The sequence below is a fragment of the Mastomys coucha genome, unplaced genomic scaffold (genome assembly GCF_008632895.1).
Source record: "Mastomys coucha isolate ucsf_1 unplaced genomic scaffold, UCSF_Mcou_1 pScaffold15, whole genome shotgun sequence".
Taxonomy (NCBI): Eukaryota; Metazoa; Chordata; class Mammalia; order Rodentia; family Muridae; genus Mastomys; species Mastomys coucha.
Genome location: NW_022196897.1, coordinates 39,817,795 through 39,832,794, shown reverse-complemented (window position 1 = coordinate 39,832,794; position 15,000 = coordinate 39,817,795). Strand labels below are relative to the sequence as shown.

Sequence of the window (15,000 nt, the reverse complement as noted above, 5' to 3'; positions counted from 1 at the left end):
ATGGACACCTTAGGGGCATTCAGAATATATGTATCTATGTAATGTGACTGAGGTGTGTGTGTGTGTGTGTGTGTGTGTGTGTGTGTGTGTGTATGTGTGTGTGTGTGTTAGTTCTTCAGACCAGGTTTTGTTGTGGGTGGCTCTTGCTAGCCTGGACCTCACCTGGTAGCCCAGGCTGTCCTCAGCTGTGGTCCTCCTCCGCCTGCCTTCTAAGTTCTGGGGTTATAGGCTAGTGTCACCATATTGGACAAGAGAGCTTTAGAATAATTCCCCTTGGGTGGGGAAGAGAGAGAAACTCATGGAGAGTTTAAGAAATGTAGCATGGTGTTAACATGCCACCTTGCTATACTAATCCTACTTACTTATACAGTCTCACTATATTAGTAATGGGGCTGATGGGATCCCGGGACGATATCCTGTCCTTAATCTTACTCAGGAGGAAACTGATGGTTTGGGTGTTTTCCCAGCCGGTCCACAGGAAGTTTGGGAATAGGACTTCATTTCTGCCTGAGTGTTCGCTCCTGCTTCCACTTTGTAAACACAATTTCATTGAAGCTGAAAAGCTTTTTTTCCCATCAGGGATTGGAAAGGCCACTCTGAGATTATCTGGCCAAGAATCGGTAATTTTTGTGGTTGGAATGGAATGTCTGCTAGATACCGTCTTGGCCCCTGGTCAGGTTCCACCCAATGGCAATATCTGAAAGGCCATGTGAATGGCTCCCCATAGCTGTCCACAAGTAAGGGGTCACATGAGGTCATAGGCCAGATGCCAGAAGTGAGGAGCAAGGCAGGGAAGCTCAGGTCTGCACAGCGTGAGCTCTTGTGACGTGGAAGAAAGTCACACCTAAGGGCAGTCTCAAGGAATCTGGAAGACAGGTGAACAGGACCTAGAGGGAAAGGGATGGCATCAGAGACAGGCTTAGAATAAAAGCAACAGCCAACCAGGGTCAGATGGGGACAGGCATGTAACCTGGAGTCTGGCCTGCAGTTTCTCTTGCTTTTACAGAGTGGTTAATTTTCCAAATATGGAAAGCACTATAAGGAGGTCCCATGTTCCCTTTTACCCAAGTTGCTACCTGTCATCTCACGTGTACTAAGGTAGGTTCTCTGCAAGCCTGGCCCTTTTTTCCCTTTCACAGTTCTGGAAATTGCAGAGGGAGCGGGTGCTGTTCTCTGACATAAGCTGGCAACCCTCCTAGACTCACAAATATGAACATGGATAAATTTCAACTCCAAGTTGTTTTGCAAGCAGGCTGAGTCAACAAATCTTGGATATTGACTGGGTTTAGTCCTTCAGGAACTGACTAGATATTTTTATGAAACTGACTTAGAAAGTTCAGGGGGTCCTCAAAATAATGGAATTAAAATAGGACTTGTGATTTCCACCAAGTGCTTGAGTCTACAAACCACAACTGCCTTTATTAATATCTTTTTTGAAATTTCTGATTGCTGTGGAACCCCAGGCTCCATGACAAAAGTCTGGTGTTGGAGATGTTCTGAATCTTGGAAGCACCTGCTTCTCATAGGGACCATTTCACAGGGACTCGATATAGGCGGAAGAATGTGAGGACATCAGCATCTTCGTCTGTTTTCTATTGCTATAGCAGCCTGGGTAATGAGAGACAGAGACAGAGATAGAGACAGATAGACAGAGACACAGAGAGAGAGACACACAGAGAGCCAGAGACAGAGCTGTTTTCACCCACACTGTTTAGTTTGGAGGCAAAGATCTTGTGTACCCAAGGCTGGTCTTGAGCTCTTTGATTATCCTGTGTCTACCTCCAAAGTTCTGGGATTCCAGCTCTTACTACCATGTCTTGTTTGATGGTTTTTAGAGTCTGAGAAGCCCAAGCCCAGCATTTGCTTAGCTTCTGTAGAGGGGATTATGCTCTGTCATGTTATTGCAAGAAAATGACAGTAGTATAGGAAGAGAGAATATAAATATAGCAATGGAAGGCAAATGTGTTTTTATACCCCCTTCGGGGTTCAGCCCCAGGAAAACTAGAACTCAAAGAGGAAGGCATTGATCCAGTCACAAGAGCCTATGTCCATGATCCATGCCCCCCCCCATGCCCACTCCCCAGCATTGAAGTAATAACACGTGAGCTCCCGGAGGGTAAACTCAAACAATCAGTTTGGTTTCATGACAAAAGGTTGGTTGTCTGGTGTTATCCCAGAGGGCCCAGCACAATCCCTGGAGTCAGGTATAGTCTAGACCTTAAGAGTTCTAAACTCCACAGGTTAAAGTTTCGGTGCCTAAGTGTGATGTGTGGTACCTTTCACAGGTATGACTTCCTGGATGGCTTTTGAGTCATTGTGAGCATGAAAGGGATAGTGGGATCTTTCCTCAGCTGATTGTCTTCCTGACCATAAGACAAGCAGCTTCGCTCCAACGTGTACTCCCATCATGCACTCCCGCCATGATGAACTGATTCTCTTAAAGCAATAGGGCCAACCAGCCATAGACTTGATACCTCCAAAACCTCAAACCAAAACAGATCTTTCTGTGTTCAAATTCATTTATCTCAGTAGCAGACTAATAGAGTCCTCAGTAGATCCTACTAATACAGAGAGTCCTTGTGAGGACAGAGAGAGAGAGGAGGGAGAGAGCACTGTGATGAAGATTCAGCTGTTTTTGCCTCTTTGGAAATGGAGGAATGGATTTGTGAGCCAAGAAAGGCAGGTGTCTTATAGGAACCAAAGGCAAACAGATTCTCCCTGGGGACCTCCCGAGGAACATGCCTGTCCTGACATTTTAATTTTAAGTCAGTGAAACTCACATTTGCCCATCCTTCCCTCCCTTCCTTCTAGCATTAGAAATGTCGTGAGTCTTATAAAACCTTCATTCCTCCTTTTGTCCCTTTTCTGTGCTCTCCCTCTCTAGTTTTTTGAAATATGGTCTTGCTATGTAACCCTGGCTGGCCTAATACTATGTAGTGCAGGTTAGACTCAAACTCATGACAATCCTCCTGACTTTGCCTCTCTAGTGCTGGGATTTCAGACCTAAGTCTGGCTCCATTTCTTACTTCTTACTCTCCAGAATTATGAAGTAACAAATCTGTGTTGGCTTAGACCACTGGCTCCTGGTCATCTGTTCCAGCAGCAGTAGCGAGGAAAGACTGAATGGAGTCTGCTGATGAGCACTGCCTCAGCTGCTGCCATCCATGTGGCTTTTAACAAGGTTTACCAACTGATGCTTATAGTTGCCATTGATGGTAGATTATGAAATTAGGGCTTGTTTCCAAAGGATATTGTTTATAAAACTGTCAGTTTCTAAAAGTAATCAGATATGTTTTAACTTGGCAAAAAAGCTAAGGATTCTAAGGCCAGTTTTCAGGCTCTTGAAGATGCAACTGCATGTTTTAGTGAGCATTCTTCCCTAGTAAAATACAAAACCAAATTATACATTATAGTACGTACGTATATTGGCATACATATGTTATGCATATATGATAAATGTCATACTTAGAGTAAACATGTCAATATCTGAAGTTACTATGAAGTCTCCAGACTGGCAAGGTTAAAGGAAAGGAAAGAAACATAAAGGGATGTTTACTTTACAACTATTTTATTCCTTTTCATTAGTATCCATTCAGGAACAATGCATTCCAATTTCCAATTATTTTAAAATTGCTAGCTTCCTCACTGAGTAGCACACCAGGATCACCAAACAGAGGAGAAGCTGGTCAGAAAGCATTTACTTTGGAGGTTACAACCTTTGCAAGTGGCTTTGTTGCCGTAGTTGATGCTTACCATGGACAGGAAGGAAGACAAGCTAGAATGCAGTCTGGGACAATGTCTTCAAAGAATGTCTGGGTTCTTACTTGTGCCAAGGAAAAATTCCAGTCTGGGTACTTGCTGCACCCTGTGTGGCTTTGGAGTTGATTTGACGGGGTGAGGGGAGAATAAAGAAGAACGGAGCAAGAGAAGCTGGGATTGCGTGGGCTGCATGCTCCGATGGCGGTTCACCAGCACAAGGAACTGGGTTGAGCTAATCTCTGTTGTAGGTCTGTGCAGGGAAGCTTTTCAGATTGCCATCACCACTAAAGAGGAAGCTGTGGTTCTTAGTTTCTGCAGACAGTGGTTTAAAGACTGTGTGTAGACCAGAGGAAGGCTTTGCCATTCCTCTGCTTCTGACCTGGGGAAGGATTTGCCATTTCCATGGGTCTTTGGCAGAGCTATGCTGTCAATAACACACATTCATCCAGGACTTCATCAGTTGTGGGCTTCTCACACAACCCCTGTGCGTGTGTGTGTGTGTGTGTGTGTGTGTGTGTGTGTGTGTTATTTGTACTTGTGGCTACTACCTCCTAGAAGTGTGAAAATTAAGAGGGGATCAGGTTTTGGGAGGAGAAAGTAAGGATAGACAGCCCAGCATTGTGATGCGGAGGCAAGGGGAAAGCTTAGGGGTCACTGTTACTGCTGGCTCTATCACAAACCATTACCTTATGGAAGCCCAAGGATGAGTGTCTCTGTAACATGCTGCACTTATGGCCTTCTTCATTTAGTAACTTTACCATGGACCTGAGTGCCATCATATCCAGGACCTTATCCAGCCCACCCTCTTTGATTAGAGAGAATTTCTGGTAGGCCTGACTTAGCCTGGTTCCAGAGCAGTTGAGAAGTGAATGCCTGACTTAGACTGGTTCCAGAGCAGTTGAGAAGTGACACCTGGGAGCCGAGGCAGCCCTGGGCCTGGATCCTGTCTTAATTGTTAGCTCAGGTTGAACCCTTCTACAGTTCCCAGAGCTTCAGGGAACACAGACTCAGTTAGCCCTCTTATCTACCTTTTGTTTTGGGGAAACACTTTTCAGCCAATTACTATTTGAATCTGCGGTGGGCAAACAGAAACATTTTGAATTTTGCAGCCTCTGCACCCAGAGTAAAGATAGAGTGCACATGCCTTTGTCAGCTCTGACTGCTGTGCCCACATCAATGTGTAGTCCTGCATCACCACACAGGCTAGGCCTGGATGCCTGCATGCACAGTAGCCACAAGCTTGGCAGTTATGCTTAATGTATTTATAGGCTCAGTAGCCAGGGAACATCAGTGCTGTTATGTAACACTGGAAGCTCTGTGTTTAGGGAAGTGGCCTTATTAGAAAGAGAGATGCTGCTCAGGGACCCAGTATTGGTATTTTCTTGTGCAGCGGAGGCAGCTGCTGAATCACCTCTGCTAAGCTAGCAATGGAAGGAGAGTAAATGGGTCTCCAGAGATGTCCAGACTTGTCTCCTGCTCACTACAGGTTTGCCGCTCTCTTTACTTGATGTAAGACAGTTGGAGAGGAAGACAGAATATGGGCTTGCCAATCCCATTATGCCCAGTGTGTGGTTCCATGCTTAAGGCATATTTTGACTGGCTGAATTCCTGCTATATTAAACAAAACTAATGCGTAGCTGTATGGCAACTGGAAGGCATGGACCATGTCTGTTTTGGCAAGAGAACGTAAGTTTGAGGTATATATCTTAAGGAGAAAATTGTCAGCACCTGTATTTCCCTACCCTGCCCTTCTGGGTTTTGTTTCAAAACATTCGTCTCTGCCATGTTGAGAAGGGGAGTTACAATGGCAGTGCAGTGGAGCTCTGAGCCAGCTAGCTTCTCAGAGGCTACGTTCTTGAAGAACACTGACACTTCCCACCCACCCCCCTGCAGCCATCAGTTGCCAATGGCTCCTCAAATAAGGGCGGGTCTCCCTGAACCCTTCCCCCTCTGGGATAGGATTTTGGCTGGCTTGATCTCATGCAGGTCTTGTGCATGCTGTTATTGAAAATCTTCCTGTGACTGTCTGTCTCCCGATGGGTTGACCCAGATTTCTTTGCCGTGATCTTTGTAACTATTTCATTACCGGTAACCCTTCCTTCCTTGATTTCCCAGGATCTTCACATTCCTTCAAGTGGCTCATCCCTGAAATCAAGCAGGGCTAACGGGTGCCAGGAAGGTACTTGGGAGGCCTAATTTAGCAGGTGCTGTCCTGAGAATACCTGCCCAGGCATTCTGATTGGCCTTAACTATCCTGACTGTTGCAGAAGACCTGAAACCTCCCTTCTCTATCAACGGGCAAAAAGCACAGCTTCTCTTTGCCTTCAAAATGATCCCTGCATGGTGTCTGCTTTCAAACTTCCCAAAGTGCTCAAGTTCACCACCTTGCCCTAAATACATCACTTTTTATCTCGTAAGGTCTGGGAACAGGGACATCAGCAGCAAATGAGCTCCTTATTTTCTGTTGTTAGTGCCTGGTGTGCCTGGAAAAGTCCTTTGCTGAAATGAGGCTCTCTTGGTGCCTGTGCCCGTCTCCGTATGCCTTCCTCGCCCAGGGCTCTGAAGTAGCTATCTTTATCTTCTCGTCTGCAGTTCTTAGTTCTAACCCAGACCACCAAAGCCCCTTGAGGAGGACTTGAAGACTTTTGATTCACCTGTGACCCCTTTGAAACACCAGTGCATGGTGCTCTTTATTGCTGGGGGGTCCAGTTTGCTATTTTTCTGTCTTACTTTCTTTTATTTAGAAATGGTGCACTGACCTGATTGAAGTATTCTTAGCCTACCTCAGCTCATAGCCATGGTGTGTTTGAAGCAGGGCTTGACTTATTGGCTTCCCTGGCCTGTCTATCACACGTGGAATGGAGGAGACTGGCAAAAAATGGCTGAGATATTTAATTGGAGCAGCTTTATTCAGAATCAATTAGTATTTGAGTTTTAAAAACATATAATCAAAGTAATAATATCCTGAATCTCTGGGATTATAAAAAGAGTCACAGAAAACTGGTAAAATCTTATGCTTAAGATTTTATTAAAAATGAGGGACCAGGGCTGGACAGATGGCTCATCAGTTAAGAGCACTGGCTGCTCTTCCAAAGGACCTGAGTTCAATTCCCAGCATCCACATGGCAGCTCACCACTGTCTGTATGTAACTCCTGTCCCAGGCGATCTGACAACCTCATACAGAGATATATGTAGTCAAATCACCAATGTACATAAAATAAAAATTCAATTAAATTAAAAAATAATAATAAATAAGAAGCCAATATCATTTTTTAAAGTTGTGTTAAGTAAGTCTTGGTTATCTAAGGTGTCTAACGTTATAGGATGGGGATCTAAAATTTTTCAGAAATAAAAGGTTTATTTTTAGTGATAGCAAATATTTCTCTCTACGGTGACTTAGGCCACTTCTATTTCTTTGGCAATAGGTATATTAAAGATTTGATCGTGAAGAGCTGTTAACACAAATATGGCTTTATGCAGACATCTGTACCTGTCTAATTATAGTTTAGTATCCTTGCTTGTGGTCTTTCCCCACCTTCTGATTCTCCTGCATCCACAAGTTAGTTCCTTATTCGAGTTCTCTTCTCCAATAAGCACTGATAAAGTCAAGTACAGGCTTAACCTCAAGGAAAAGAGATGAATCCACACCACCGTCAGAGGGTGCATAAGGTGGGGGCTGGAGATCCACAGACCAGAGACAACTAGCACATAGCGCAAGCACAGGGATGGTGTGTGCTCACTAAGGCATGAGTAGCAACTGAGCTAGCCTATGGGGAACATCAGGAAAAGCACGCTGAAGGTGACTCCCACCTGCTTTCAACACAAGTTAGGATGAAAGTGCTGAAGTTCACTCCGATGGGAAAGCCTTTATCTGGGGCATCTGGGGAGTGATAAAGCCTCTCTATCTGGGGCATCTGGGGAGTGAGGGGGTGACTGGCCTGTTAGCACAGCACAAGGGGAGCTAGTGAGTGGGCCTAGGCTGGAGTGAGGTGAAGCTGGGCAAATAGGAGCTGTCTTAGATCCATCACAACCAACAGTGCCACTCATTGCTGGGCTAATGCTCATGCTTTAGACAAAACAGCAACAAAATGCCCAACCTAAACATTTTCTCCCTCTTTACTCTCATCAATTACAGTGGCCTGAATAATTTTTACTGAAGTAGTATACCTTGACTTTTTTGTTTGTTTGTTTGTTTTGAGGAAAATGCCAGTTTTCACATTCTGAGTCTTTTCGCCTTTGCTAGAAGCTGCCAAGTAGGTAAATGACAGCGTGATCTGGCTGCTGCCGAGTTGAGGATGAACTTGACTGAAGAAGTAGAATATTCTCCCGCAGTACGAGTGGTTTCAGAGCTTACTTCAGACAGATGATGATACATCTGTGTTTGTGGTCACTGATTGGATCCTGATATGTATAGGCTTTCCTGCCCTGGATTTCTGCAAGACTTCAGCATCACTTGGTCATTTTCTCTGTGCTGAGCCTTTCTCCATCAGGGACAATGCTATAGGCTGTGAGAAACGCCACTTATGGGGTAAAGACGCTGTGGTACGATTGCAACTTGCACTTGAGGAAGCCAATAAGCCCAGCTTGACATCACTTTCTATTGTCAGGTCTAAAACATATGTGTAACCATTCTGTTGTTATATTAACTTACGCATGCTCATTCATGCACATGTGTAAGCAGGCGTAGCCTTAAAGAGAGCACGATGCCTGCCTGAGGCTTGCAAACACTTGGCTGTGACCACCAGATCATCCTCTTTGTGATTGTGAGCTGTCCTCATCTGCTGCAGAACAAGTTAGATTTCAGTCTGGGAGATGATTGACATGTGGAAGGTGTGTTTTAGGTGACAGTAATGTGCATCTCATAGTATCCATAATGTATGAGAAACTGTAAACATAAAATGTAATATATTAGCAAACAGCTTGAGGACAATCAACTAGCTGGTAGAGGCCCCAGTTTCGGGGAAGGATGTCATGATTATAGGCTTCCTGGGCATGGGGCTGAGTCCTCTGTTTTCCTGGAGTATCCTAGGCTTGTCTATAGCCTAGCTTGTATTTAAGCACATAGTATCTGGCATGCACTTGCGCCATCCAGGAGGTTTGCAGCCCAGATGAGCTGCACCCTGTTCAGTTTTTATTATTTTATTGCAGGTTGTGGAGGAATTGTAGCTGTCAAGCTATCCCTTGGGTTAATCTGCTGTACATTTTATGATGTTTCACTGGGAGATGTAGTGTGGATTTTAAATGTAACTTATCTCCTTCCACAAAACTTAAGTCGTCTTGGAAGCTGGACAAACATGTTACCTTGCATTCTGACCCACAAGTTCTTTTGTTACTGTCTGCATGTGGACTGTTTCAGAGCTCACTGGTGTATGGAACGCACCCCTCTGGTTAATATAACAAAGGAGGAACCAGGATAGACTCACGTTTTTGATGACAGTAACCAGTGGGGTGGCTTTTGCTTCATGACAGGAGGTACCCATGTTTGGTTTTGATTGGCTGAAGACAAACAGTGGGTCCATTTCAGCAGAAAAAATACTGATGATTTGAATCTTTAGGAAAATTAATGGCAGTTGGAGGATTTCCCAGCTGCACATGTAACTGGAAGTGCTTAACTACCTAATTAATCAAGAATGGATGAACTCAGTGAAACACAAAATTTAATCAGTTTGTGCGGCAGTGGAGTTGAACAATTGCATGGAAGCATTTCTCTCTATTGACTGCAACTCTGAGTGGCCCGGGAGGTGCTATGCAGTCCTGGAGCCATGCAAAAATGTTTTTGTACTTTCTTTTCATTCTCCTTCACTTCTACAAGTATTTGTCATTGCCTCCTGTGTACCAAACTCACCCTGGGGATACAAGGATGAACAAGATGCCCCATCTGCCTGTAAGTAGTTATTCAGTATACATACAGTTTAGCACAACTTGGGCTGGAGAGATGGCTCACGCAGTTCAGAACACTTGATGTTCTTGCTGCTCTTCCAGAGGACCCAGGTTTGGCTCCTGGCACTCGTGTGGCAGCTCACACTCATCTGTAACTCCAGTTTCAGGGGATCTGATGCCCTCTCCTGGCCTCCATGAACACCTGCATGCATGTGGTACACATACCTACATTCCATATCACACACAAAATAATAAATGAATAAATCTTATTGAAAAAATATAAATTAAGAAAGATCTATATCTATGGAAAAGTTAGAACTTAACTCTGAACTTTTAGCACTTAGCAGGCTAAAGTGAAAACCAAACTATAAATAATGTTGTATTGTTTTCCACAGAAATAATATGCCAAGGTAGATGAATGTTTAATTTCCATTATCTCTAACCCAGGACTTTAATATTATCAAGAGTTCTCTTTATTTAGTAATCTGGGTACAAGTTGAGTGGATATCAGTCTTTCATGTTTGTCTTTTTTTGTTTGTTTGTTTTTAGTTTTTGAGACAGGCAGGTTTGGGTATATGGCCAGACCGTCCTTGAACTCATAATCCCCCTGCCTCAGCCCTTTGAGCACTGGAGTTACAGATTCATGCTGCCACCTCTCCTGGCTCAGCCTTCTGTGCCCTCGGGAGTGCACTCAGGAGCTTCTGCGTGTGGCCAGCCTGAACATTCCCAGCGCCATCATGTGTGAGATGTTTTGGTTGTGGAGTTCCAAGGTGAGCTGAAGCTGACCTTCCACTAAAAGACAAGTGTTGGTGTCCTCCCAGGAGAGCACTGCTGTCTTCAGCTCTGTTTCCTTTCATCAGGAGGGATGGCTCTTCCCCACACCGGTTCTACTAAGTCACATGTGTATCCTGCAAGTACGTGCCTCCCTCTCCTGCACACTCTGCATCTTTGCAGCATGTCACACTAGATGGAGAAGGTTCTGTCATGGTCTGCTATTGGAACGGAGCAAGAGACTATTCAGTAACGCCGAGCTCCTGGGAATCATGTGGGGGAACAATGACAGCTTAAATGAGAAAGGCGTGTGTTTCAAATTCTTATTCTCAATACAACCCCAGCCTCCACACACACAGACATTTTGCTTGTCCATCATTGTCAATTTTTATGCTGTCTGGCTATAAATAACTCCTGGAACAACTATCCAGCCACATTTCAACAGCAATTTTCAAAACTCAAGTTATATTCTTTTAAAAATCCTTCAGGATTTTTTTCAAGCAAGAAGGGATTTTTTTTTTTACTCATTTTAATCTTGTTTATATTATTTAGCATTGTCTTGAATTCACATGGCTTAAATTGAAAACCTTTTCATAAAATGTCCAAGTGAATAAATGATAATTGGGCAAACTCATCAGATAAAAAATTCAACATTTTAAAACCTTCCCACCTTTGCATTTCTTGAGTTAGCCCTGACATGTTTCTCTGTGTCTTAGCTGAACAGTGGAAGATAGGCCAAGCACTAATAACAGTTTCTCCATGGACTTAAGATAGTCTTAACAACTGTACAACAGAGATGGTGGCTCACAGCTGTAATCCCAGCCTTTGAGTGTCTATCACAGGATGACAACAATTCAGGCTAACCTGGGCTACATAGTGATTTCAAGGCTTGATTGGGCTATATAGAAAGACTCTGACTCAAGGAAGAAATAATTAAGGCAAAGCACTAAAACGTCTTCAAGTGAAAATGACCCAATTTAAAAATGTGAATTTTTCTTATCTTATCATGTGTAGTGCTTTGCATACACTGGGCAATGGGTAGATTGCATAATGTCCAACATTGTATCAAAAGTTTCTGTCTTCCTTCCTTCTTTCCCTCTTTCCGCACTGCCAGCATACCATCAGTCTCCCAGACACAGTGTACTGAAGTCTTCCCCTTCCATGTTCCACTCTCTCCTGTCCACTCTGCAACCTTAGATTCTCGTTCGTTAACTTGGGTGCAGTGCCACCGTCTACTACTTGCTGTCTGGCTTCACATGCCTTTGCCTGGCTTTCCTGGCTTGCAGCACGTTCCATTTATTCTCCTCCACCATTTTATTTCCTGCTGCTCCTCAACATGGACCTCTGAGCTTCTCTTTCCCCAACACATGAAGCCAGGCCACTGTGCACTCCACCCTGCCTTCTCTTGGCTTGGCAGCATTGTCCTGAAACACCACAACCGACTATGAGATATAGACCAGGCTCTGTCTTCTGCACAAGCCATCCTTGGCTCAGAGTCCCCAGACTCTGCTTTCTTACAATTCATTAGATTGCTTTTCTTTTCCTTCCTCCCTTCCTTCCTTCCTTCTTCCCTTCCTTCCTTCCTGCCTTCCTTCCCTCCTTCCTTCCTTCCTTCCTCCCTTCCTTCCCTCCTTCCTTCCCTCCTTCCTTCCTTCCTCCCTTCCTTCCTTCCTTCCTCCCTTCCTTCCTTCCTGCCTTCCTTCCTTCTTTCCTTGTAGATACCATATTTCAGCACTGAATTGCTTTGTTTCATGAGCACATCTCAGACCTTCCACTTGACTGTATACTGTTTAAGGGCAAGAAATATGCCGTCTAATCTTTAGTATCCACAGTCCTCATCCTCTCCCATTCTGACCACAGAAAATGTGGCCGTATCAGGTTGACACCAACCTCAGATTTCATTTTAACCAATTCCTCTTATTGTCCCCAAATTTAAGGCCAGGCACTTAATTTTGTTAACTCTGATGAATTTAAGTCTCACAGCTCTATTTACTTTTTAGAAGAAAGTCAAAACCGTGAACTGACTTCACCTAAAAAAACAAGGAGCAGTGGTTATCTGAAAGGTGTGTTTGCATTGCACAAAGTGAACAGACTTCCAGCTCTGTGCATTAGATTAAAATGCTCATTTCTAGGGCACAACAGGGAGTCCTGAGTCCAAAAGCAAAAATCCAGTCACTGGCAGCTCCAGGATTCCAACCAGGCTGTAGCTGAGATGCCCACTCTATGACAACTCTCCCGTGACCTACTGTTCCTGTTCACTTGTGTATCCTTATGAAAAGCAAAGATTATCAGAGTAAATTCAGGCATGGTTTCTGTCCCAGCTTCATTTCAATCAATAATTTCATATTTTGGCCAAAAACCTTTCTAACAAAAAAGAAATGAGAGGCCTCCTCTCTGACCACCTTTTGGAGGACACAGACATTAAAGCCCTCTACGACCGATTCAGAACCTTAGCCCACTTTTTCTTGTTTTGAGGAGGGGGACAGGGTTTCGCTAAGTTTACCAGACTAGCCTTGAACCTACTCTGTATCCTAGGCAGACCTCAAACTTGCTAGCTTCCTGCCTCAGACCTGGACCACTAATTCCCACTCATTTTGGTTATATTAATAGTAAATGAAAGATAAGGTAGACAATTAGGTTCAGTAGTGACATTCTTGTCTTTAGTACTATTTGATTGTGATCCTTGACATGAGTGTGTGCCTTAACTCCACCACTATACAGGCTAACATGGAAAGACCACAAGTTCAAGGCCAGCATACCAGCATACTGAGTCCCAAGACACTCTGGCTTACAGAGGAAGATTATATCTCAAAAAAACAAAACAAAACAAAACAAAACAAGCAAACCAAAAACCAGTTGAGTGTATATGTTTTGATACCAGTTCAAATGAATGCTCCCTCACCAAGTACTGTAAGACAATTCCTGGCAGTTAGAGAGATAGTTAAGAGCAGACCTTTTAGATCATCCAGTTGCCTGAAGTATAGTGTCTTAGGCTCCCCAGCTGGCCACTGGATAACTGATGGTTTGCCAGAGGGAACATAATGCGTTTAATGGTTGGGAATTTATTCTAGTGGGCTGGAGGTAGGCTGGGGTTAAACTGCCTTTAACCTCAGGGCACCTGCTAATCCACCAGGCTACAAAAGCTCTGCTGGACCTGGTTAATAGGCAATTAACAAGAGCATTGGGTATGGGGGGAGTCAGCTGGGGGCTGGCCACTCTTTATTGGCTACATAACCTTGGGCATATTGCTTAGTGTCTCTAAGCTTTGTTTACTTCAGTGCAGATAATAAATTCCACCTCTCAAGTTTTTATGGTGGCTAAATTAGATAGTATCTGTAAAATACCACGTTATTCCCATCAAAGCCTCATTTCCTGGTTTCCAAGGTTAAACTTGGAATGAGTTCTTTTCCACTGGCATAATGAGGGCCAACACAGAGCACAGAAGAGCGGACAGGGCAGAAAAGCAGGCTTTGACTTCCTTCCTTCCTTCCCATGTGAGCCCACCCGGGGAAAGCCAGTGCCCAGGGATGCAGTGGGCCTCCAAACCTCAGAGGCAATTGGTACCTGCTGATCGGACAAATGGACATTACAAACTGCTGGGGAAGGGTCACCATACTGCAAGAACTGCTGTGACATGCAGCTGCATTCTTCCAGGAAAGAAGCTAGGAATAAGGTTCTGAGTTACCTGGAGGGGCATTTGATCACAGGGAGCGTCTGGGAGAGAGACCCACCACATCTTCAGGGATTCCAAATTACTAACTTTTAAAATTATTTTTGAGATTTATTTTTTTTTTACTTATTGTTATTTTGTGTGTATGAGTGCTTGAATCAGTATACTTCATGCGTGTGGTGCCCATGAAGATCATAAAGAGGGCATCAGATCCCCTGGGATAGTTGTGAGCCACTAGGTAGGTGCTAGGAATTGAGCCTGGGTTCTCTGAAAGATCAGCATATGCTCTGAGCCATCTCTCCAGCCCCACCCCCCACCCCAGGCTGTATTTTAATTTAAAAAGAATACTTGTGCCTAACATACCCACACTAAGTTTTAGATAGTACCCTTTTTACTTAAGATCCACAGGCTCTAGGAATTCAGAAGACTGTTGGCTAAATGGGGAACTCCACACTCAGCCTTGGGATGGCTAGAGGCTCTTGATGAGGGTCTTCTTCCCCACAGAGACTTGACTACAGGGAGTTCTGGGGCACCCAACCTGGGCCCTGTAGAAAAAAAAGAAGAAAACACTGTACAATAGTGACAGTTAGTTTTAATTGTCAACTTAACACAATTGGGGAAGACTGTCTCAAAGAGGGGTTGTCTAGCTCAGGTTGCCTGTAGGCACAGCTGTGGGAGATTGTCCCAGGTACATTAAGTGATGTGGGAAGGCCCAGCCTAAAACTGGAAAAAGAAAATCCCCTTCTGCATAGATCTGGCTAGTCTCTGCTTTCCCAGATGGAGATGCAAGCCACCATCCCCAGATATACTGTTTGTAGCTTTTATTGTACATCATTTAAGAACACATTCCTGCCAGGCAGTGGTGGTGCACGCCTTTAATCCCAGCACTTGGGAGGCAGAGGGAGGTGGATTTCTGAGT

At 44.2% G+C, this 15,000-nt stretch overlaps 1 protein-coding gene across 5 annotated transcripts in view; it reads left to right on the top strand.

Annotated features, from left to right (window-relative positions):
* Nucleotides 1–15,000, top strand: part of Cacnb4 (calcium voltage-gated channel auxiliary subunit beta 4) — a 267,899-nt gene that overhangs the window by 187,985 nt on the left and 64,914 nt on the right. The window lies entirely within an intron of this gene.